Source organism: Polypterus senegalus, chromosome 9 (genome assembly GCF_016835505.1).
Source record: "Polypterus senegalus isolate Bchr_013 chromosome 9, ASM1683550v1, whole genome shotgun sequence".
Classification (NCBI taxonomy): domain Eukaryota; kingdom Metazoa; phylum Chordata; class Cladistia; order Polypteriformes; family Polypteridae; genus Polypterus; species Polypterus senegalus.
The window spans coordinates 103,748,847-103,771,682 of NC_053162.1; the positions used below are offsets into that span (position 1 = coordinate 103,748,847).

Sequence of the window (22,836 nt, forward strand, 5' to 3'; positions counted from 1 at the left end):
TGTGTAAGATTGTTTGTCCATTTCCGGGGCAAGGCAACAGCAGGCTCATAGTGTGTTGTCCCATTGACAGAGGTCCCAAGAGAGTTTAAAAACCTCAAACATTCTTGAATGAGTGCCGCATTAATAGGAATGTTTCTTGAACAAGCATCACTGAACCACATAAAAACGGCTTTTTCGGTGTCTTCAAATGCAGCAGTTCATATACGTTGGCAACCCGAGATGTTTCTTCTTTTTTGTATATAACAAAGACATATGCATTGCATTTGTCATTCCAACAGATTGCACATCACAAACATAAACACTGTTTTCGTTTTTTCGTGTCTGCCGTTTCTATGGGAGGGTGACAATGAGTTAAATTCCAATGGATGTTTTAAATGTTGACGAGCAATACGCAAAAGGTATCACTGAAAACCACAGAAAACAAAAACAGCAAAAAAATAGTACGAGGTAAGTTTCAAGAAAGAAAAACAAATTTACAAAGTTTCTGTTTGGGGATTGTTGTGCTAATGTGCACAACTGAGCTGCGACCACAGAACTAACTGCTCTGTGGATGATTCATTCAAGCATTTCAACGCAACTTTGTTGTAATGAAAGTATCTGCTGGTGAATGCACTTCGTAGTAATGAGATTTCTATAGACTCGTGTCATATGGGGAAACTGTCAGAAACATAAAAATTGTAATACTCTCTCACCTCGGTCTCTCTCCTCTCTCTGCGCCGCTGCAAAGTCCTGCCCGCCTAGCGTTCTGAGAAGTGTCCTCAGTGAAGGGGGCAGCCTTTTTGCTATAGCACTTCACTGAGCGAGTCTCCATTGCCGGCAGTTCTCTCGCGGCCTGGCTGTCGCCGCGGACCGGGGGTTGGGGACTCCTGGGCTAGATAACTGAAGAACTAATTTGTCTATTGCTAATTTGTTTTTGTTTGACTGATTTGCAGTTTGGGTTTTCTAGCTGAGGAAACAATTTTCTCCTTTTATCAAGATTAAAAAAAGTATTTTGCGCTATACCTTTTTAGTTTATATTATTATTCCTATCAGTTATAGCACATCATTGCCAGAGCTGAGTTTTTAGGCAGTCAAATAATACGAAAATTAGGGATTAAATACTCATATTAAAAATATATGTAAGTATTCGAATATATTTAAAACTATAACACCTTAATTAACCTTAATTTTTCATTCCCCTTTGCTTTAGAAATTACATGTCAAGTCATTAGTCTCCAAAGGACACATGTTCGTTAAGGTAGCCAAGTATGCTTTCCTGACATTGAAAATGCTGTTTAAAATTGGGATTTTAAAGCTGTTATGATAATAAAATGAAAATCAAAAATACGGCAGTTATTTCCATTTATGGTTAATGAGAAAGGAATCTCGGGACCAAGAATGAAACAGAACAGACTCAGGATCAAAACCATATTTCTGGAGCACTGGAGAAGGCTTTAGAATGTGTTGTTAATGCATTGATTAACGAAAAAGCAGAGCAGTGTAGTAGAAAAATCTGCCCTAACTAACAATTAAAAACTATAAAAAAGCTAATTGGCAATTTTGTAAAACACACAAAATACAAAAGTATTGCAGCGTAGCATGTCTGGAGTAGCAGGAAGCCAAAATTACTGATAATTAGAGGTAAAAAATGGACTGTTCTTTTACAAACAAATGTCAGCATTTGCCTTTGAATATTTTTTTAATATAGATTTGAATATTGATGTTCATTCTTACAGCCCTACAGGTTATTATGAAAGTGTATGTTACTTGGCATTTTGGACGAGTACAGCATGGTGTTTGTTGCTATTATAGCCTTCTATTTAAAACTTGAGTAATGAGTTAAAAAGAATACTTATTCTTGATAATTCATTTGTATATGAAAATCTTTAAGCTTTGACCATTTTTTTCATGATTATTAGTTCTGTTTTACCCCATAAACCAGTTGCAAATTACTTTAGCGTATTGATATGTGCTTGTCTGACCACTGCCTCAGACTGCCTTCAAAATAATTATTTTCTGTCCTTCATATTGATCAGCTTTATGGCTTGAAATGGTCAACACAAGTAGTTAAAACCTATTTCTTGTAGTATCACTGAAAAATGTACCTGCAAGCTTTTTTTGAACATCTGTGCTACGCATGGTTTGTGTATCAATTGATTCTTTTCATCATAATGCCACCATGAATATGTTGTATCAGATATGAAAACTTTGACCTAATGCTCAAAGTGCTTCTTTTATTTAAGTCTAAGGTTAGCATTTTTTCCATTTGGATCTTTCCCAGATATTTAGATCGCATCAGCCTCATGATGTGTAGTTTTTGTATAAATTCAAAAGCAAACAAGGCAGTAACTTGGAGACAAAATGAAGTTTACACCAGGTAGGAGTCAGCACATCATCAAACATGCATGTGATGAAAAGAAAAGTAAAATTACCAACTTGTGTGCAAAGTGTTCTGCCATATTTTAAAGTTGTTTATGTACGTTACAATAAACCCACAAGTCAATCAAAAGCAATAATGGTATTTTTACATACTCAGGGGTATCTTCTTTCAAAGAAATCATAAGTTTCCATGTTGTCTTCTATCTTTCATTAGTAAACTATATGATTTTTGCACATATATGCCGAGGCGTGCAGCACGTCACAGCTGTGTCATCTTTTATCAAAGATCACTCCTATGTCGCACAACATGCAGTAAAAGACTCATTGCCATTGGGGTGTTTCAGACCTTTTCAGTGATATATAGCTGTTTATGATTAGTCACTTGTACTCTATGTCACAGCTATGCGTAATAATAGGAAATATATTGCTTATGCAACAGCTTGTCCTTACGCATTTTTATGCATTGTTACATGCAAGCTTCAGTGAGAATATATGCAGATTGTTTGGTTGATGTGCAGTAAGTCTTGAAGTTTGTGTTACGGAAATGTCTTTTTCCTCAAAAAAGAAAACATATAGTTGAGGAAGTGCTATAAAAGTTACACAGTGCTAGTGGTACAAATACAGTATGAAGAATATGTTTTCTGAAAGAGTCAATACTATTCTCGATTTTAAGTACTGTTTAGTATAACTTTGAAGCGTTGCAGTGTGCACATTTACAGTTCAAACATCATAGGTTAAATTACCATATCTGAACACTTTTTGTTGCACATTCTCTCAATGTTAGTCTTCTGAGCAGTGCTCTTCCATTTTTAACTTCTTTGCATGCCCACCCAGTACAACAGAAGACTGGAGACAATGGGTTGATTGCAGCACAAAAACTCCCAATTATTGTACAATGTGTATAGCGGTAAACAGATATTGTTACAAGGACTGGCATGAAAAATCATATTGAAAGTAAAGTTTTGGTTAAGTACATAATTATACATATTATGACTACAAGGGGGGGCAGGCAGACCCACACCACAGACACAGTAACTCAACAGATTTTCAGTGAATAAAACAAAGTATTTTTATTCCACCAAAGCCCATTTCACAACCACCTCACAGGTATAAGCCACAAATAAAGCATAATAAAAGAACAATTCTTCCTCCTTCTTCACCTCTGCTGAGTTTTGCCCACTGCCTCCTGACTCTGACTCCTAGAACTATGGCAGTGGTCTCCTTTTAAAGTGGACCCAGGAGCACCTCCAGTGCTATGACTTGGCCAGTATTGGAAGTACTTCTGGGTTATACAAAAGCCAGTGAGGTCCCCCCCCCCAGCAGAGCCCGCTATCGTCCCCCAGGGATCCTAACAGTGCTGCACTTCCGGACTACAACTCCCATGCAGCTCTATTTGTTTTCTAAAAAATATAGCTACAATATTTATTTTGAAAGACTGCTTAGGTCCACGAGGCTAAATGTTTCCAAAAAGGCAGACATCTTATGCCAAACACTACTTTGCAAAACTATGGGATATATCTGAACTTGGTACACTGAAAGTTAACAGATTCCAGGGTTGTGCATCATAAAATGTCTTAGTTTTGCACTGTAAAGTCCAGTTTTTTTTTAAAGAAATCCCTAAAGAGTAATTTATGTGTTTTTATTTTTTTGGTATTGGTGTAAACAAAGGTTTTTAATAATATAAATACTTTCTTTTAAAAATCTGGAGAATTGCACTCACTACTAACTATAGCCATTTATTTTTGGGTATGTAATTTAGATGCAATAATACCAAAAACGCTTCAGAGCATAATTGATTAACAAACACAATGCTGGAGGTCAGGAACACAAGTCTGATGGAAAAAATCCACTTCAAAAATTAGAGAAGAGCATGGCATACAAGCACAGGTCTATAAACATGGATACTTTAAATTACACTGTCAAGATGGGGATGTACGTTGTACTTGTGCAGATTGGGTATAGTTATTGATGTAGCTTTTAAAATGGTACAGCTTAGGCAAAGCTGGGGTTAGAAATACACAAACAAAGTAAACCTATTATTTACTTACATTATGGCATTTTATGCACAGTTCAAGAAAACTCACTAATCCTCTTGATATTATGCATACCTACTTTCAAACACAGACTGCAACAAACCTCAGAATCATCCTTGAGAGCAACTTCAGTGTTTGGTGTTAAATTCTGTCAACAACTTGAGCATATTTTATTTTCTGCTACTATTTGCTGTAATGAACATTAACTTTCACTCTCAGGGTCGGAAATACTATGCCTTTAATATATTAGCATAGGTCTCTCTAAATGGTTATGCCTAGTAAATTAGTTAATCTAGCAGATTGATTGGTTAATCTTTTATCTGAACTTCGCTTTTCACATACAGTATACAACCAAACACTCAAGAATATATCTACATTCAAGGACCTTAAATATTGGGGAGGGAGAGAAGCCACTTATAATCTCTCCTAATCTTATCCTTTTTGGCCACAACATTTCAACCAAGGACTCTAACCCTGTATTTTTCATGATTTGTTATCAATGATATTGAAAACCTCTTCTTATTTTGGCTAGTAATTTTCATGATATTGGGCAGGATTAAGTTTTCATGTGGTTTGCCTCAATCTAGAGTTCTGGTCCTGCTACAGCCCAGGAAGTGTAACACTACTTAAACCCATATAAATGCTTAGGAAGCTTTTTGGAACCCACTTTTCTATACCTACATTTCTGTACATTTCGGTAAAGCTCCTTTATTCCCAGATTTAGATTGTGAACCTCTAGCTTTCTTGTAGTAATATGAAACTGACTTTTTACCTCAAAAATTGTATATTTACACATTATTGTAGTACCTTTTCGATTCACTACTCTGAGTTTTTCTGTCTCAGTCCTCTGCTATGGACGTTCAATGCCCTTCATTCCTTATGTAAAAGAACATTTGTCACTTTACTATAGCACTCACTGTGAAACATACAATACATAATCAAGCTTGACTTGTCACACTTTATTTTGTACTTATTTTAAGGAGGGTGTTGAGAATCCTCCAGTGTTACAGTACATAATTATACATTTTAAACACTGACTGGTTAGAACATTCAGGGTGACATCATTGACAAGCAGATGTCAAACTGTGCAAACTCTCTAGTTGTAGCTCATGCTGCCTACCAGCTTCAAGTATTTTTCTTTCCTGTGGTGGCAGCTCCTTAGCTATTAGTGACAGAGTAATTAAAATAATATCCCCAGCCTTTTAATACTGATGGTCAGAAACTACAGCTAACAAGCTCATGAACAAATAATGGTCTCTTCAGAACATCAGAAGGCATTCCAGTATTAAACTTGTCAAAGTTTGTTAATACTTTCTATAGCTTCTGAAGTCAATTTTCTCAATCAAATTGGCCATTAGTTGAATACATAAGTTAAAAAGTGAATACTAACCTGCAGTTTGTAAAAGTATCGATTTTCTTTTCCCATGTGACTTAAAAGCACTTGTATTTACAGGCCCACTTAATCTCAGTCTTGTGGTTTTCTGGGAACTGTTATATTTAGCTGTATTGTTTAATTTTTCCTTTATCAAAACTTCTATGTGTAGACACGGTTTCTGAAGCCCAACTGATCTATTCCTGACATTTGTTTTAGATTAATTTTTATAACGTAAAACATTTTTAGTATTCTCCGGTGCCGTCATTTTGGAGAATTGCTGTTGACAGTTGCTGTACCATTGTTAGGCCAAGTCACCTGGAAATGTGTGTGACTTGTGACATCACAAGGTCAAATGGCTAAAGGTGAGCATCATACAATGCATGGTTGTCCGAGATTGCAGATACAATTTGAAAACACTTTTAAGTGCATTTTTTTCCTCTGTACTTGCTTTCCTTATTAACAATTCTCTGTATACAGTTTGACTAAGAATTTTGATTTAGTATTTGTGGTTATAAAATGATTGTTTCCTGATTTTATTTACTATGTTTCAATTCACAGTCTTTTTAATAAAAAAAAATTACCTTTCTGTACCTTTGGGTGGCAGAACATGAACTTCATCAGACTGTTTTTCAGAGCTTCCAACCGTACTTGCATTTCATAACACGCTAATTATTTTTTATATAAAATTGCTTATTGATCAGTTCACAAAACACATTATTAATTGCAATGCTTTTAAAATTTGACAAGCCAGACACTGCTAATTATTATTAGCACAGTATTAATGACATTACAGTTGGCCTCCATGACATTTTAGGTGGTTTGACTTAATCAGGTATACAAAGCACATGTTTGTCTGGAATCATGCATTGCCACCACTAAACACATTTTTTTTTGGAAATGTAAAAATGTCAACAGCAACATAAACACGTCAAGTCGCTTTGTGTTTAATCTTGAGTGGAGAATTTGGAAGGGCACTCGTCATGTATCGAAAGTGTTGGGATGTCAGCCGGGTCACCCCTTTTAATCCAACACAATAACTTTAAACAAAAACAACACTCAATGGCGTTAAAATGGTGAGAACTAAACAGAAATCACAACAGAACTTTTAGTCTTTTTGTGACAGAAGTCATTCTTGTTAATCGTAAGGCAAGTCCGATCTGAGACAGCGTTCGCCTGGGCATCTGTTCTTTTATTGCCTGCTAGTCATTACGGCCAGGGTTAATTGCCGTCGGTGGGCCTCTTCAAGCTGCTGAAAATGACAGAAGAGACAAAGATGTTAGCAGCTGCAACTTCTGGTATTATTTGGTATCATTTACCTTTAATAAACCAAGAAGATGATCCTCCAGCGTGCATGCATTCATGAGTGACATTTGTTATTCTTAAAATAAACTACAACTAAGGTACTGTGCATTATTTCTGAACAAATGTTTTCAATATTTTGAATGTATAAAGAATGCTTTTGAGGAAGTTTTAATAAACTGTTGATTTTTTTAAAAACAGTTTTTAAAAGATGGGGAAGAGAGGGAGATTTTTGGTTTTAAAATCAACAAATGAGAAGCAGCATACCATGATTCAGTACATTATCACTAATACATTGATTAACTTTAATCAAAATGTTGTATTCTGATTTTTTTCAGATTTTTTCTCCCTTGTCCAGGGGTTTATTCCACAAGGCAATATCTGAAAGTGGAGTCCTGTTCTTCCCTGGAGTTCTTACAAAAGAAGTCAAACAAAACAATAAGGTCACAACACAGCAATTATTTTATTGTAAATAACCAGTCAATTATAAAAGTGTTTCTTTCACCTTCAGAGAATCATTGTCACCAATACATCCTGGACAGAGTATGTAGTTAAATGGCTGTAGTGACAGTTATCTGCAGAATACTTTTAATATTTACTAAATGAATAGTTAATAACATTGTTTCAGTGAAGCAAAATTAGTGCTTACAATATAATTTTGAGCAATTGATAATGCGATAAGTTGCTTAATATCTACAAAGTTTCATGCCTATACTGCAGAGTACTGTTTGTGAGGTCCCAGTTTTAGCTATGCCTTGCTCAGATTAGATTCCTTTCTCAAATTGTCTCACTGTGAGTGAGTGTTGCACAGAACAATCAAGAGACAGTGTTAGCAGTTTGGGGTGAATGGTAGTCCCCTGTTAATATATATCAGACTTTGGCCCCACTTGGAAGCTAAACAGAATAAAAATATAGTACTTGTGGCCCACTTGAGCTATCCTCTTTAGATGGCTTCTTTTTTTTATGGTTTGCTTTTTGCAAGTATCATTTTCTTTGAGTGCCAGGTTGGTAGTGATGACAGGCATTCACTCGCCTTGTCTCCTAAATTGGTCCCAGGGCAGAAGGGATGGGGCCAAGATCATAGGGTCTGCAGTGTTGTCACTGTTCAGTGGTGTACCAGTCCTTCAAGATAAGGGGAAAAAAATAACATTGGTTAAGGACACTACAAACTCATCTTCCTTCCCTGTAACTATCCTTCGAAAGGTTGGCAGCCACTCATGCAGTTTGCATATGTAACATAAGTACTCAACAGTGTGTAGCAGTACTCAATAGTAGGTCAGCATCATGTGCAATGTTGTTTTCTGACTTGGGTTTGATGTGCCTGGGAGAGGCTCAGAAAACTAATGGACAGAGAGAGGAATCCTTATTTATACCAGGTAATGACTTTGACAGTCACCATATTACAGTGATCATATTCCAAATATTATTCTAGGAAGAGGTTTTGTAGGTACTGCCTTTGTATACATACAGTAGTTTTCCCTTAGAAAATGTTTTTTAATCAGGTAAAGTCTGTATTGTACATGTAAAATCACTTAGACCATACAAATCAGAAGTATAATCTATTCATCTTTTTATTATAAAATATTCAGTCAGAATTAATGTGCATCTTTATGGTGTCATGCAAGTTTGTCATGTAATAAAGATGATTTTGGAAATCTGAAATTCTAGAATTCTCTTGTAATATTTCAAATGTGTAAGTGCTGAATAAATCAATCAAATTTTTAAACCTATGTAGTCCAATTCAAGGTCACAGAGGACTGGTGCTTATCCCAACAGCACTGAACACCAGGCAGGAAACAACACTAGATGGAGAGCTAGTCCATCTCAGAAGAAATTCACATACATACCATCCCTCACTCATGGTGGGGCAATATAAAATATCCAGACAAAACCCAATGTTTTTGGAAAGTAGGAGAACATTCAAACAGACATGGAAGGCACATGCAGACTAAACACGGACAGTACACAGGGTGTGATTCAAACCAATATTTATGGAGCAGACAGTCAAATGAAAAGTGTATTCTTTATACTTTCAGGTGCTTGCTAATGTCACTGCATGTGATGACACGGACTCTGCATTGTTTGTTGCTTGCATGAGGCAAAAGACAGGAGATGCCATTAATGAACTGTCAACAGTAAGTACTGATCATTGGTCCTTTCGAGAGGTCTTACAAAGCTTTTCATAGGACCCCTGAAGTTATATTCTGCAAAGTGAAAGTTTGCATGGCACTTATTCAAGTCTCTCTACATCTTCTGCTTCAGGAATTTTTTATTTTCATCAATATATTTTTCACCATTTTGGCATGAAGCAATCTCAGTTTGTATTGTGCTATTTTTCTTAAAGGAATTCATACAGTGAACACCTCACAAAACCTTGGAATAAAATCTACCAAGTAAAAACCCCACTAACATACAGGCTGCTAATGTGTGATTTATTTTTTTTACTCACTTTTTAAAATATTTCTGTTAAAGAAAATATCTTGCCAGTATGTATGGTATATACATGAACTCTTCTGTTCAGGTAGATGCTCACCTCTCTCGCCTCTCTTTATGCTATTAATGGATTTTACTCTGCCACAGGATGAATGTGTTCTTCTTACTCTAAATACAGATCTACTTTCAAAGTTGAAAATAGAGTAGATGATGACCATGGAATTGCACATTCTTGTTACTAGTAAATCTATATTATCCAGATACAGACAGTTGAACCAAACAGTACTGGAACAAGGTAGGGCCCAACCTGGGACATGAAGCGAGCTAATCACAGGGCACATTCATGTACAAGTCTACACTTTTTCAAACCAGGCCAAACACATCCAACAATATATAAATAAAAATATAAAAAAGATCAACTTAGTTAGAAGGAAAACGTCTCTCTGAGTATATAGTTTAATTTTAATTGGGCCTGCTTCTTTAAATAATGATTTGAAATTCATTACAACCTATGTCCATGTACTGTATTTTGCAACCTGATTATGAAAACATAAACAATGTTTAATTTATAATAAGACTATTAATTTGTGATTCCAAATTGGCTCTGCTTAAATGAGTGAGTGAGAGTTTGTGCATGAATTAGAGTAGGGCGGTTTCTTGCCCTGCTTCCAGTGCTGCCAGGACTGGGCCCAACCCTTTGATGCACTAAACTGGATTAAGTGGGTCTAATAATATTATGGTAAGTTATTTTATAAATAATAATGAGCTACCTGTTTGTATCTACAGTATGGCAGTAATAACTTAGAATTTTTAAAAGATACCCATTTTTAAGTTTATGACTATATTCACGAAGGCTAGAGATAGGGTAGTGCAAAGTGAGAGCTAAACTAGAATATCTACAAACAGCCTAAAGGCAACTGAACATTTCCAAAAGATGAATCGTGACAATTCTTGAAAGTTGTGGTTTTGGCAATGATAAGCTTGTATGGGCTCATCTTAAGATATTTCTGTTAGTCACGCAGATGTGTTGGTGTTTGTGTTACCAGTGTTCCCAGAAGTAGGTGTTTCATCTTGTAGGGCATTCTGGATATCATTGAGAGGAGTTGCAGCACACAGCTTGATGGCAACTCTGGTCTGTAACAGGAATTGAGAAGGACGGCCATTAGTGCTCTGAGGGCAGATAAGGAGGCGTTTGTTAGAGGAATCTGTAAGCAAGTGACACACCATCTTGCTTACAGAGGAATCTAAGAATTACAGATGACACTTCAGCTGTGAACCACCCTGTCTCAATGGGATTGGTGGTGAACCAGCTGAGAATAGGGAAAGCTGCAGGAATCTGTGCTATCCAGCGTGAACTTCTCCAGGCTGGTGGTAATGCTGTCCTCCTGGTACTGTAAGCAATCATTGCTTCCATATGGGAGATGGGCGTCATCCCCACTGATTGGAAAACGGGACTCGTCATCCCTGCCTGGAAAGAGAAGGGTGATCACCTGGATTGCAGCAGCTACAGGGAGATAACGCTGCTCTCGGTGCAGGGTAAGGTCCTTGATAGGGTCATCCTAAATAGGATCCGTGATCACTTGCTCACCTTCCAGAGACCACAGCAGTCTGGGTTACATCTAAGTAGTCCATCATTGACCACATCCTGGCACTGAGGGTTCTCATAGAGCACAAACGCGAATATTGGCAGAGTTTCTTTGCAGCCTTTGTCAATTTTCGCAAAGCATTTGACTCAGTTGATCGAGCTGCCCTGTGGGACATACTGAGACTTTGCGGGTTCTCCTCAAGGTTGCTGGATATCATGGCTGGACTGTACATTGGTACTGTGAGTGCTGTGCAGGGTGGAGACAGAACGTCTGTATTTTTCCCAGTGGATTCTGGGGTTCATCAGGGGTATGTTCTTGCTCCTACTCTGCTCAATGCTTGCATGGGCTGGGTGTTGGGCAAGACCATGGGGTCCAGTGGTTGCTCACAAAGACTTGAATGAGGCATATTACCTGCATTGTGAGGGAGTGTCAGTTATGGCACTACGGCCATATAGTGCGATTCCCCAGAGAGTGATCCAGCTCGCAGGATCCTCAATGTTGAGGACGTGAGTGGCTGGACCAGGCCAAGGGGATGCTCACATAACACCTGGCTGCGGCAGATAGATGCTCATTTCCAGTGTGAATGGTCTGCCTGGGCAGTTGCCAACCAGTATCCCAAGCTGTTTCATCGTGTGGTTGGTGCAGCAACGCTGTACCAGTGCATGCTCCTTAACCTAACCTGTGCAGAGGTGTATTGAATGATAGATAGATAGATAGATAGATAGAGCTCAGTGTATCTAGAAAATACTGTCTATTTATGCTAAAATATAAAATGAAAACAGAACTTGTTTATTTTTTAAAGCAAATGAAAATGTTCCCATTTGTCATCTCATAGCATTCTACTTCCATATTATTTCACTCTATTTGAACAAAATCTCAGTATGTCACACTTAGAGTAAAGTCCCACATTGGTAAATATTTGCAATGTACTCTTACCAAAGGTTTTAAATAAATGCATGTAACGTAAGAGTTGATAAAATGAGGCACAATAATTTTATAGTGATATTGAACAGACAACTATTTTGTTAATATTGTTGGCATGAATATGAATGCTTCATGATCTCAAATGAGAAGAACAGTTACCAAACTGAAAAACACTGCAAGAGGTGCTGTTGTGAGCAGAGTCATCTCCTCCAAGCCACATGTCTTCAGTTATGTTGTTATGTGTACAAAGCCTGTATTATGAAATGGCAGTGAATAATGCATTTACACAGTTCACCTGTTGAATTTGTTGATCTCTTTCAGTTGCATTTTCACCACACTTTAATCACAATTGATGGGACTGTTTTGCCAAGACCAATTGAAGATCTTATAAAAGAAAAACAGTTTCAACAAATTCCCTATCTGTTAGGTGTCACAAATCATGAATTTGGCTGGCTCCTTGCAAATGTGAGTAAAAAAAATCTTTAATTGGATTATTTATGAGTGTTTTTCTTTTCTGATAAATGCATCTGGCTTATTAAGAGTATTAGGTTGATGATTGAGGTGCTGAAAGCTCTTTAAGTAATATTTGTTGCTCATGAAATTACACAAGGTACATACAACTTTGGGAATTCATCAAAAATCATAAATCAAGGCAGAATACATTAGACAACCATTCTTTACAGACTATACTCACATTTAACTCCTCTTTCATAGGTTTGTTTGCCAATATTAACTTTAATTCCTATACAGTACATCCATCCATCCATTTTCCAACCCGTTGAATCCGAACACAGGGTGAAGGGGGTTTGCTGGAGCCAATCCCAGCCAACACAGGGCACAAGGCAGGATCCCGGGCAGGGCGCCAACCCACGCAGATACAGTACATCCTTTTAAAAATAAAAAAAATCATACAACAGCAGCATCCTAAGGTTTTGATTTTTGATTACAGAATTACAGTTGCTTTGCACCAGCTTTATTTACAGAATGCCATTTTCATGGAGCTGTAGTTCTGGCAAAGTACAGCTAGCATAGTTTCTTGAATAGCCAGCTTTAGTTAATTTCAAAAAATATGTTTTTAATGGAAAGATTTTATTTAGTTTAATACTTAACAGAAAAAAATATGTAAAGTTTATGGATGTATTTACATGATTACATTTTATGCCATGTATTAAACTAAGATACTTTTGTCAGAATTTCTTCCAATTCGGACTAGATAGATAGATAGATAGATAGATAGATAGATAGATAGATAGATAGATAGATAGATAGATAGATAGATAGATAGATACTTTATTAATCCCAAGGGGAAATTCACATAATCCAGCAGCAGTATACTGATACAAAAAAACAATATTAAATTAAATAGTAATAAAAATGAAAAATGAAAAAAATAAAAATAAAAAAGCAGACAATAACTTTGAGTAATGTTAGCATTTACTCCCCTGTGTGGAATTGAAGAGTGGCATAATGTAGGGGAGGAACGATCTCCTCAGTCTGTCAGTGGAGCAAGACAGTGACAAAAGTCTGTCACTGAAGCTACTCCTCTGCCTGGAAATGACACTGTTCAGTGGATGCAGTGGATTCTTCATGATTGACAGGAGTTTGCTTAGTGCCCGTCGCTCTGACCTTTCTTACATAGAGCATCAGTATTGGCAGTCCAGTCCAATTTGTCATCCAGCTGCACTCCCAGATATTTATAGGTCTGCACCCTCTGCACACAGTCACCTCTGATGATCACAGGGTCCATGAGGCGCCTGGGCCTCCTAAAATCCACCACCAGCTCCTTGGTGTTGCTGGTGTTAAGATGTAAGTGGTTTGAGTCGCACCATTTAACAAAGTCTTTGATTAGCTTCCTGTACTCCTCCTCCTGCCCACTCCTGATGCAGCCCACAATAGCAGTGTCATCAGCGAACTTTTGCACGTGACCGGACTCCGAGTCATATTGGAAGTCTGATGTATATAGATTGAACAGGACCGGAGAAAGTACAGTCCCCTGTGGCACCCTTGTATTGCTGAATACAATGTCAGACTTGCAGTTCCCAAGACGCACATATTGAGGTATGTCTGTAAGATAGTCCACGATCCATGCCACCAGGTGTGAGTCTACTCGCATCTCAGTCAGCTTGTCTCTAAGGAGCAGAGGTTGGATGGTGTTGAAGGCACTAGAGAAGTCCAAAAACATAATTCTTACAACACCACTGCCTCTGTCCAAGTGGGAGAGGGATCGGTGTAGCATATAGATGATGGCAGCCTCCGCTCCCACCTTCTCCTGGTATGCGAACTGCAGAGGGTTGAGGGCATGGCGGACCTGTGGCCTCAGGTGGTGAAGCAGTAGCCGCTCCATGGTCTTCATCAGATGTGACGATAGAGCAACAGGCCTGGAAGTCATTCAGCTCACTAGGACATGATACCTTTGGGACAGGGAAGATAGAAGATGTTTTCCAAAGCCTTGGGACTCTTCCCTGTTCCAGGCTCAGGTTGAAGATGCACTGTAGAGGACTCCACAGTTCCAACGCACAGGCCTTCAGCAGTCGTGGCGATACACCATCTGGACTCGCTGCTTTGCTGGCACGAAGTCTTCTCAGCTCTCTGCTCACATGGGCTGCTGTAATTGTGGGTGGGGATGTTTCACCTATGCTGGTATCAGCAGAAGGATGGTTGGAGGATGCAGTACTCCGAGGTGAGAGTTGGGTTAGGGTGATCAAACCTATTAAAGAAGTTGTTCATTTGGTTTGCTCTCTCCACATCTGTCTCGATGGCGGCACCCCGCTTCGAGCTGCAGCCAGTGATAATCTTCATTAAATCCCACACTTCCTTCATGCTGTTGTTCTGCAACTTCTGCTCCAGCTTTCTCCTGTACTGCTCTTTCGCCGCCCTGAGCTGGACACGGAGGTCCTTCTGCACGCGCTTGAGCTCATGCCGATCACCGCCTTTAGAAGCCCTTTTCTTCTGGTTCAAAAGGCCTTTGATGTCACTTGTAATCCATGGCTTGTTGTTAGCATAGCAGCGTACTGTTCTTACTGGAACTACAATGTCCATACAGAAGTTGATGTAATCAGTTGTGCATTCAACAGCCTCTTCAATGTTCTCACTATGTGACCCCAGCAATATATCCCAGTATGTAGTTCCAAATCAGTCTTTCAGAGCCTGCTCTGCCTCAGGGGACCACTTCCTGAATGAGCGTGTGGTTGTAGGTAGTTCCCTCACTGGGCCGGTTCTAGACAGGCATATATGAGGGGGCAGACAGAAATGTGAAGGGGGAACATGGTGACGACGGAGGCAGGAAAGGGGTGGGGGTGCTCTGGATAACTGTTTTTGTCATGTAATTGGATTGCACTTTGTCAGGCCTCTACCCTAAGACTGGTCCAACTTGGGAGTCCCACCTGAAGGCTAAGCTTCTGCTGGTGTAGCTCTTAGAGTCACTGAGGCACGCAAAACCCCCTGACCTCAATAAGGTGGCAATCCCTCAGGAGGAAAACTGAAAAATAAAACAACATAAAGTAAAATAAAATATTCCTCATCAAATTATAACAACTAAAAACATGACATTTACCTTAATTTTATGGCCTATATCAAATATATTTGAAGCCAACAATAACACTTCTCATTACTAACAAAACTAAAAAAGGTAGGCCAAGTTATAAAAAAAATCAAGTCATGAAAAATAAAATAAAGAATAAAATAAAATATCCATCCAGATCTTTACAACCAACAACATAAAAATGATCTTAATTGGATGGCCTAATTCTCAAATAAATTTGCAAAATAAAGTAAGAATAAAATAAGACCTCTCAATATAGCCAATATTTACAAAACTAAAAAGGGTTGGCATAGTAATTTAAAAAAAAAAGATTTACCATGTCTTTTCCTACAATTCTCAAACTAATTTGTAGAGCACAACAGATTTAGAACAGAACATTTGAACTTTTTTCTTCTTTTTTGTCTTGTTTTAAGCTTGTTTGTTTTGTAAGCAACTGAACTCTCTGTTTGCAACTGAACAGCTCCACTCTCCTTTCTCCTCAATCCACTCTACAACAACAGTCTCCTGTTTCCCTTTGCAAACACTCTTCCAAATTCATCCACATCCAAGTTATTTGTTATGGACTTCTCATGGGCCAAGATCACCAAATTCCTCTTTTTTCATGTAACATAGTGCGACGATAGGGGGTTAGGACCCGTGACAAAGTGGAGAAGGAACTCTCACACGATGCTGAAGACACACCAATTACCAGGGCTGTTACATACAATTTATGCAACTCAGGAAAGGCTTCCTTGTACTCCTGCAGGAGTTTACACACAGTGGACAGGTCTGTTTCCTTTGAACATTTTTTGAGCAGCATCTGTTTTGCCACAAGAACTTCAATTTTCAGACTTACAACATCTGCTACAGTGCCAGCCATCACAGCAAGAGGGTGCAACAGGATGGGATCTAGAAATGCACTAGATTTGGGTGCAAGACTAGATGTGGCTCTCATCAGGTCAATATTCTTGTGTGAAAATCTAGTTTCCATTTCTGAAATGGCCCTGTCAAGGATTTTGAGCAGGGATCTTTTCAGAGACTGATGGGGAAATGGTAGGGTCACCAGAGTCTGTATGGCCCAAAGTTGAGAGCACAACACTTTGACCCAGGTGTTTGCTCATTGTTCTCCTTCTCTTGTTTGGATGTGACTCATCGTCAGCAGGAGATGACACTCCCCAACAGTCATCCTCACAGATGTTTTTTAAGGAGTCCAGTGCTGCACTAACAACCTCAGAAGCACTGCACAGATCAACTGACTGAGACTGTAGAATAGCATTTGCTGGTTTCAAGACACCAAGCACCCGCACTAGGAACTTTCCAATCTCAAAGAAGTGATGCCTCTTAATTTGGCATAGCAGGCCTGATTCCTCGGTGCACAGGTCAACTGCAGCATCATCATCCTCTGTCATCTCAGATAGGATACTAAGGATTTGTTCTTGATTGTCCACAGTGCACCTTGTCACCTCACCTCATAGTGACTTGTCCATCTGATCTCAAGCAGCCTTTTTAGACAAGGTGCATCATGTTTATTGAGCACATAGTGGTGGTGAAAAAAGTTGTAGAGTGAACTAGATAGGCTAAAAATCTTTTGCACACGGCTCACTCTGCATGGCATGCACAACCACTAAGTGCAGTTGGTGGTTGTAGCAGTGGATGTATGGGACATATCTGTCAAGCTTCTTTTGGAGCAGAGCTTGTACACCACCTCTAACCCCATCATAACACTGGTTAAGTATACTGTCAGCACTGTAGCCAGCATCACAAAGGTGTAACAGTATCTCAGAGGTGATGTACTCTGCATCAAGTTGTTGCAAGTCAAGCAACCCAATAAGATGCTCCTCTGGCATGGAATTTCTGACAAACCGTATTATCACAGACACATTTTCCACATTGCACCTATCCCTGGTCCCATCACTTTTGAGGCAAAACCCTGCAGAATCTTTCATATTTTTTCCTGACCTTTCCAAGCACCATGTCAGCCAGTGTTTGGATAATTTCATTTTGGATATCCTTAGATGTGTATTTTGCATTTTATGGGACACCCTTAGCAATGCTTGCTAGCTTCTCATCCTTCTCTAAGGTATATTCCATCAGTTTTAGAAAAATACCTGAAGCAATGTCATCATCATTACCCGCTGCATCATGTCTCAAGGTTTCTGCAGTCCCACGGAGCCCCAACTCATTTACACAGAGAAACCTTATAGCACTACCAATACTCTTGACATAATAATGTTTTTTTCAAGTTGTGTTTTACCAACCAACATTGAATCCACAGTCCCCCCCGTGGCCTCTCTGCTTTTATGCTCAGTCCAGATGGTTGAAGCATGCACATGTTTGTGGCTGGACACATGCCTCTGTAGCCCCTTGTCTCGATCAAGTGCTGCTTTCCAGTTGTTAAAACCAGTTAAGGTAAAAACTACATCCCTCTCATTAACAGTGCTGCCATATTTCCGACATGGGAAACAGAAGCATGCGTCCCACACAACAGAGTACTCCAGCCATGGTCGTGTGCGGTACCAGGCAGGATTGAATGATCTTAATGTTGTACCACCAAATACACGTTTGGGGTAACTACCCAGTATTGGCTGGGATGGTGTATTACCATTTAACTCACTGGGTAGCTGAGCGGGTTGCTTTGGGGCAGCAATTGTTGGCAGAGGTACAGGAGAAGCAGTGCCTGTTGATGCCACAGGAGTAGACATGCTAGTTGCTGTCTCTGATCATTGCTACTGCTGTTGGTACAGGCAGGGGCAGCATCACACTTTTAAAAGCTTGGGAAAAAGGATGCATCTCACAGCATTAACTTTCCCTTTGTGAACTGCTGGAAGCTGGGGAGGAAAGTAATTAAGCTTTACTAAAATCGCTGTGATTTCATCAGTATATGAAACGAGAAAACTGTTGAGTGCAGAGTTGAAAGCTGGGGCGGGCTTTGTGTCGGGGTCTGACAGACAGACACGGGTCCTCCAGTCGGCTCTATGCAGCAGCAGTGGTGCTTGTGGGATCGAGAAAGAAACACTTCTCTACCAGACTGAAACTGTGAGAAGAACACTGGACTAGTCCCCCATTGACTGTACAAATATAGATGCATTTTTTAGTTGTTGTTAATTATCTCACGAGTCGCTATGACTTTGACAACAGAGATTTGCTGCTTCCTCAAAGCCTGCCGCTGTTGCGCAGCCCTGCCTACTGAGAAACCTGACACCGGGTCATTTGCATACTAACAGTGATTGGATGTTTAGCTGGGGGGAGGGTGAGTGGGGATCTCTGCGGAGTGCTGTGTGAGCTGCGGACAAACAGTGCACGGAGGGAAAGAGCGAACAAGAGGTGAAACCTATCATCTCATTTGTGCCTTTTCCAGTGGATTTTTCAGCTACTGTAGTAAATCTTGTCCATATTCAGTTTGTGGGTAATCTATTATTTTCTCTCTCAGCTTCTAAAAGTTTGATTTAAGGGGGCAGGATGTTTGTTTAAGGGGGCATTGCCCCTGTTTTAACGAAACATCCTACCAATCGAAATGATCTACTCACTGATACTATACGCATGCGCACACCAAAATTACGCAACTTTTCTCGGAGCTTGTGTTACTGTATTTCAATAATATGTATGCTTTTATTAATTACGCAACTTTTCTCGAAGCTTGTGTTACTGTATTTCAGTAATATGTATGATTTTCTTAGCCTTACTAGATTAATGCATTTATTACAGTTTACTGCATAGGTATTTACTGTCAACATTTTATAACTTGTATATGTTGCACGTGTGACTTTTAATCTTGTACTGGCCATTGTATCCATGCACGATTAACGGCCGGATTGTGAAATCTTTGCATCAGGCTCTCTTTCGGGCAATAAATAAACTACGGTATAATACTTCGACAAAGTAGGACAAATCGTTAGAACACCACCCCCCCTTGCCCCAGCGTAGAGCCGGTGTTCTGACGATTTGTCCTACTTTGTCGAAGTATCCTACCGTAGTTTATTGTAAGTCGTAACATTAAACTTATAACGTTATACCATGTCATCATTTAACATGTTGTATTTAGAAGTCGTCTATCAAATTTATGAAACTGTTAATTTTTATCAATTTATTCTATATGCATCATTTAATGCCCGAAAGAGAGACAGCCTGATGCAAAGATTTCACAAGACGGTCATTACTCGTGCATGGATACAATGGCCTGTACAAGACTAAAAGTAATACATGCAAAATATACAACTTATTAAATTTTGACAGTAAATACCTATGCAGTAAATTGTAATAAATGCATTAATGTAGTAAGGCTAAGTTGCGTAATTCTGGTCGGCGCATGTGTAGTATCAGTGAGTAGATCATTTCGATGGGTAGGATGTTTCGTTAGAACACCGGCCCCGTTCCCTCACCCTTGGTTTGTAGTGAGGCTGAAGCAGAACCAGGTTATGATCTGCTTTCCCAAGCGCAGGCAGCGGGGTGGCGCTGTATGCGTCTTTAACGTTTGCATACAGTAGGTCGATAGTCCTGTTTCCCCGAGTGTTACAATCCACATACAGTATAGGGAGAAGGCAGGTAATGTTTTGTCCAGCGTCACATGGTTAAAGTCTCCAGCGATTAGCACAAGTATCTCAGGGTGCTGCGTTTGTAACTTAGCAACTGCAGAATGGATGATGTCACTCGCTATTACCGCGTTTGCACGAGGGGGGATGTAAACAATAACAACAATCACGTGTCCAAACTCTCTGGGCAAGTAATAGGGACGCAGACTTACGGCCAAAAGTTCAATGTCCTTGCAGCAATCCTGCGTTGCACCACTTTGTATTGACATAGAGAGCGAGTCCTCCTCCTTTCTTCTTCCCGCAGGTACTTGCGTCTCTGTCCGCTCTAACTGTGCTAAACCCGGGTAGCTCCACGTTAGCATCTGGGATGGTAGTTGTTAGCCACGTTTCCACGTTTCACTAAAACACAGCAAGCTGCATTCTCTGTAGGTTCTGACATTTTTCACCAGCACAGCCAGTTCGTCGATCTTATTTGGTAGTGAGTTCACATTTCCCAGGATCACAGAAGGCACCGACGGTTTATAACGCCATTTTCTCTCAAGTTGTCTCCCTTTTTTTTCTTATCTTTTATCTTTGTGCCGGCTCGGCTGCCCCGATATCGTCTTCTTACCTCATCAGGTAAATAAGGAACCACACCGAATGAGCATTTCTTCTCAGTGCTTTAAGCTGACTTCTTGAATAGGCGAGTCTCGGAGTGTAAAAATCCATAAGTAGTAAAAATAGTAAAAAGTGTCCAGGGAGCAATTCCACATAAAAGAAAGTGGTAGAAGTGATCAGTGAAATAGAGAAAAAAAATAGATAAAAAGGTAAAAAGATAGTCATACACGGAGCTGCTGGAAAGGCTGCCACTCGGATGCGGCGCCGGAAATAAGCATCTACAAAGCTAATTCATTTTGAAACAAAACTAATATAAGAAACTAATTTCCTAATGTTAAAATGACTTACATATTTTACATTTTTCTTCCATCACTTACATCAATATTTGCAATGATTAATATTCACAAACTGAAAAGCCCCCAGCAATTCGCATGATATTCCACCTTGCATTTGCAGTAATCCTGACAATTAAACACTTCCAAATTACTGTGGTTATGATTAGTATAAATCCTATACGATGTGGAATTATTGATATGTAATGAAAGTACATTGGATATCAGAATAAGGAATCATTTTCTGCTTAAGTCTATTTAAGGAACATCAAAAAGAAAATGTAACCAAGGTTCTAAATTAACATACAGAATTTGTTTTCATTGTAGTTTGCTTTTCCACCTGGATGGCATGAAGGGATTGATCGAGAAACAGTCATGAACATTCTAAACTCAATACCCCAGGTAATGTAAGGCCTAACATTGGTGTTAAATTGTCCTATTTCATATGGAAAGTCCATATGAAACCAGTCAAATGGGGATTTTGGGTATTTCCATTAGGGAAAGCACTGGAGACTTAACCTTAACTTTTAGATTACTGGCTGTACTCACACATGTCTACATTTATTTTAACAAGGCAAAGTTAAAGCTGCCAGTCAGTCTAACCTGCACATCTTTGGGGTTGTATGATAAAATATCTAGAGTGAAATCCATGTAGACACAGAATGTGCAAACTCCAAATAAATAGTAACCAGACTGAGATTTGAGCTCAGTCTCCTGAGTAAGCAGGAGCACAAATTACCATGTCACTGGACCATTCTATTAGGGAAGTGTAATATTATGAAACACTGACTGGTCACATTAAGTTTTTAATAATTACTATATACACTTACTGGCCACTTTATTACATACACTGTTCAACTCCTTGTTAAAGCAAATATCTAATCAGCCAATCTCCTAGCAACAACTCAATGCAATTAGGCATGTAGACATTGTCAAGATGACCTGCTGAAGTTCAAACCAAGTAGCGGAGTGAGGAAGAAAGGTGATTTAAGTGACTTTAAACATAGCATGGTTGTTGGTGCCAGACTGGCTGGTCTGAATATTTCATAAACTGCTTATCTACTGGGATTTTCACGCACAACCATCTCTAGGGTTTACAGAGAATGGTCTAAAAAAGGGAAAATATCCAGTGAGCGTTAGTTCTCTTGGTGAAAATGCCTTGTTGATGCCAGAGGCCAGATTAGAATGGTCAGACTGGTTTGAGTTGATAGAAAGGCAACAGTTACTCAAATAACCACTTGTTACAACTGAGGTATGCAGAAGAGCATCTCTGAATGCACATGTTGAACCTTGAAGCAGATGGGATACAGCAGCAGGAGACCACAGAGGGTGCCACTACTTTCAGGTAAGAACAGGCAACTCACACTACAATTTGTACGGTCTCACCAAAATTGGATAATAGAAAATCGTCCAATTGGAAAAAGCAAGAAGATTGGAAAAGCATGGCTTGGTCTGTTGCGACATTTGAATGGTAGGGTCAGAATTTAGCGTCAACAAAGTGAAAGTGGATCTATCCTGCCTGTTATCAACAGTTCAGACAGGTGGTGGTAGTATAATGGTATCAGGGATATTTTCTTGGCACACTTTGGGCCACTTAGTACCAATTGAGCATTGCTTAAATGATACAGCCTACCTGAGCATTGTTGCTGACCATGTTCATTGCTTTATGACCACAGTGTACCCATCTTCTGATGGCTACTTCCAGCAGGATAATGTGCTATGTCACAAAGCTCAAGTTATCTCAAACTGGCTTTTTGAACATGAGAATGAATTTAATGTACTCAAATGGCCTATACAGTCACCAGATTTCAATCCAATGGAGCACCTTTGGGATTTGGTAGAATTGGAGA

General features: G+C 39.2%; 1 pseudogene; it reads left to right on the plus strand.

Annotated features, from left to right (window-relative positions):
• Window positions 1-22,836, plus strand: part of LOC120534881 — a 67,193-nt pseudogene that overhangs the window by 27,080 nt on the left and 17,277 nt on the right.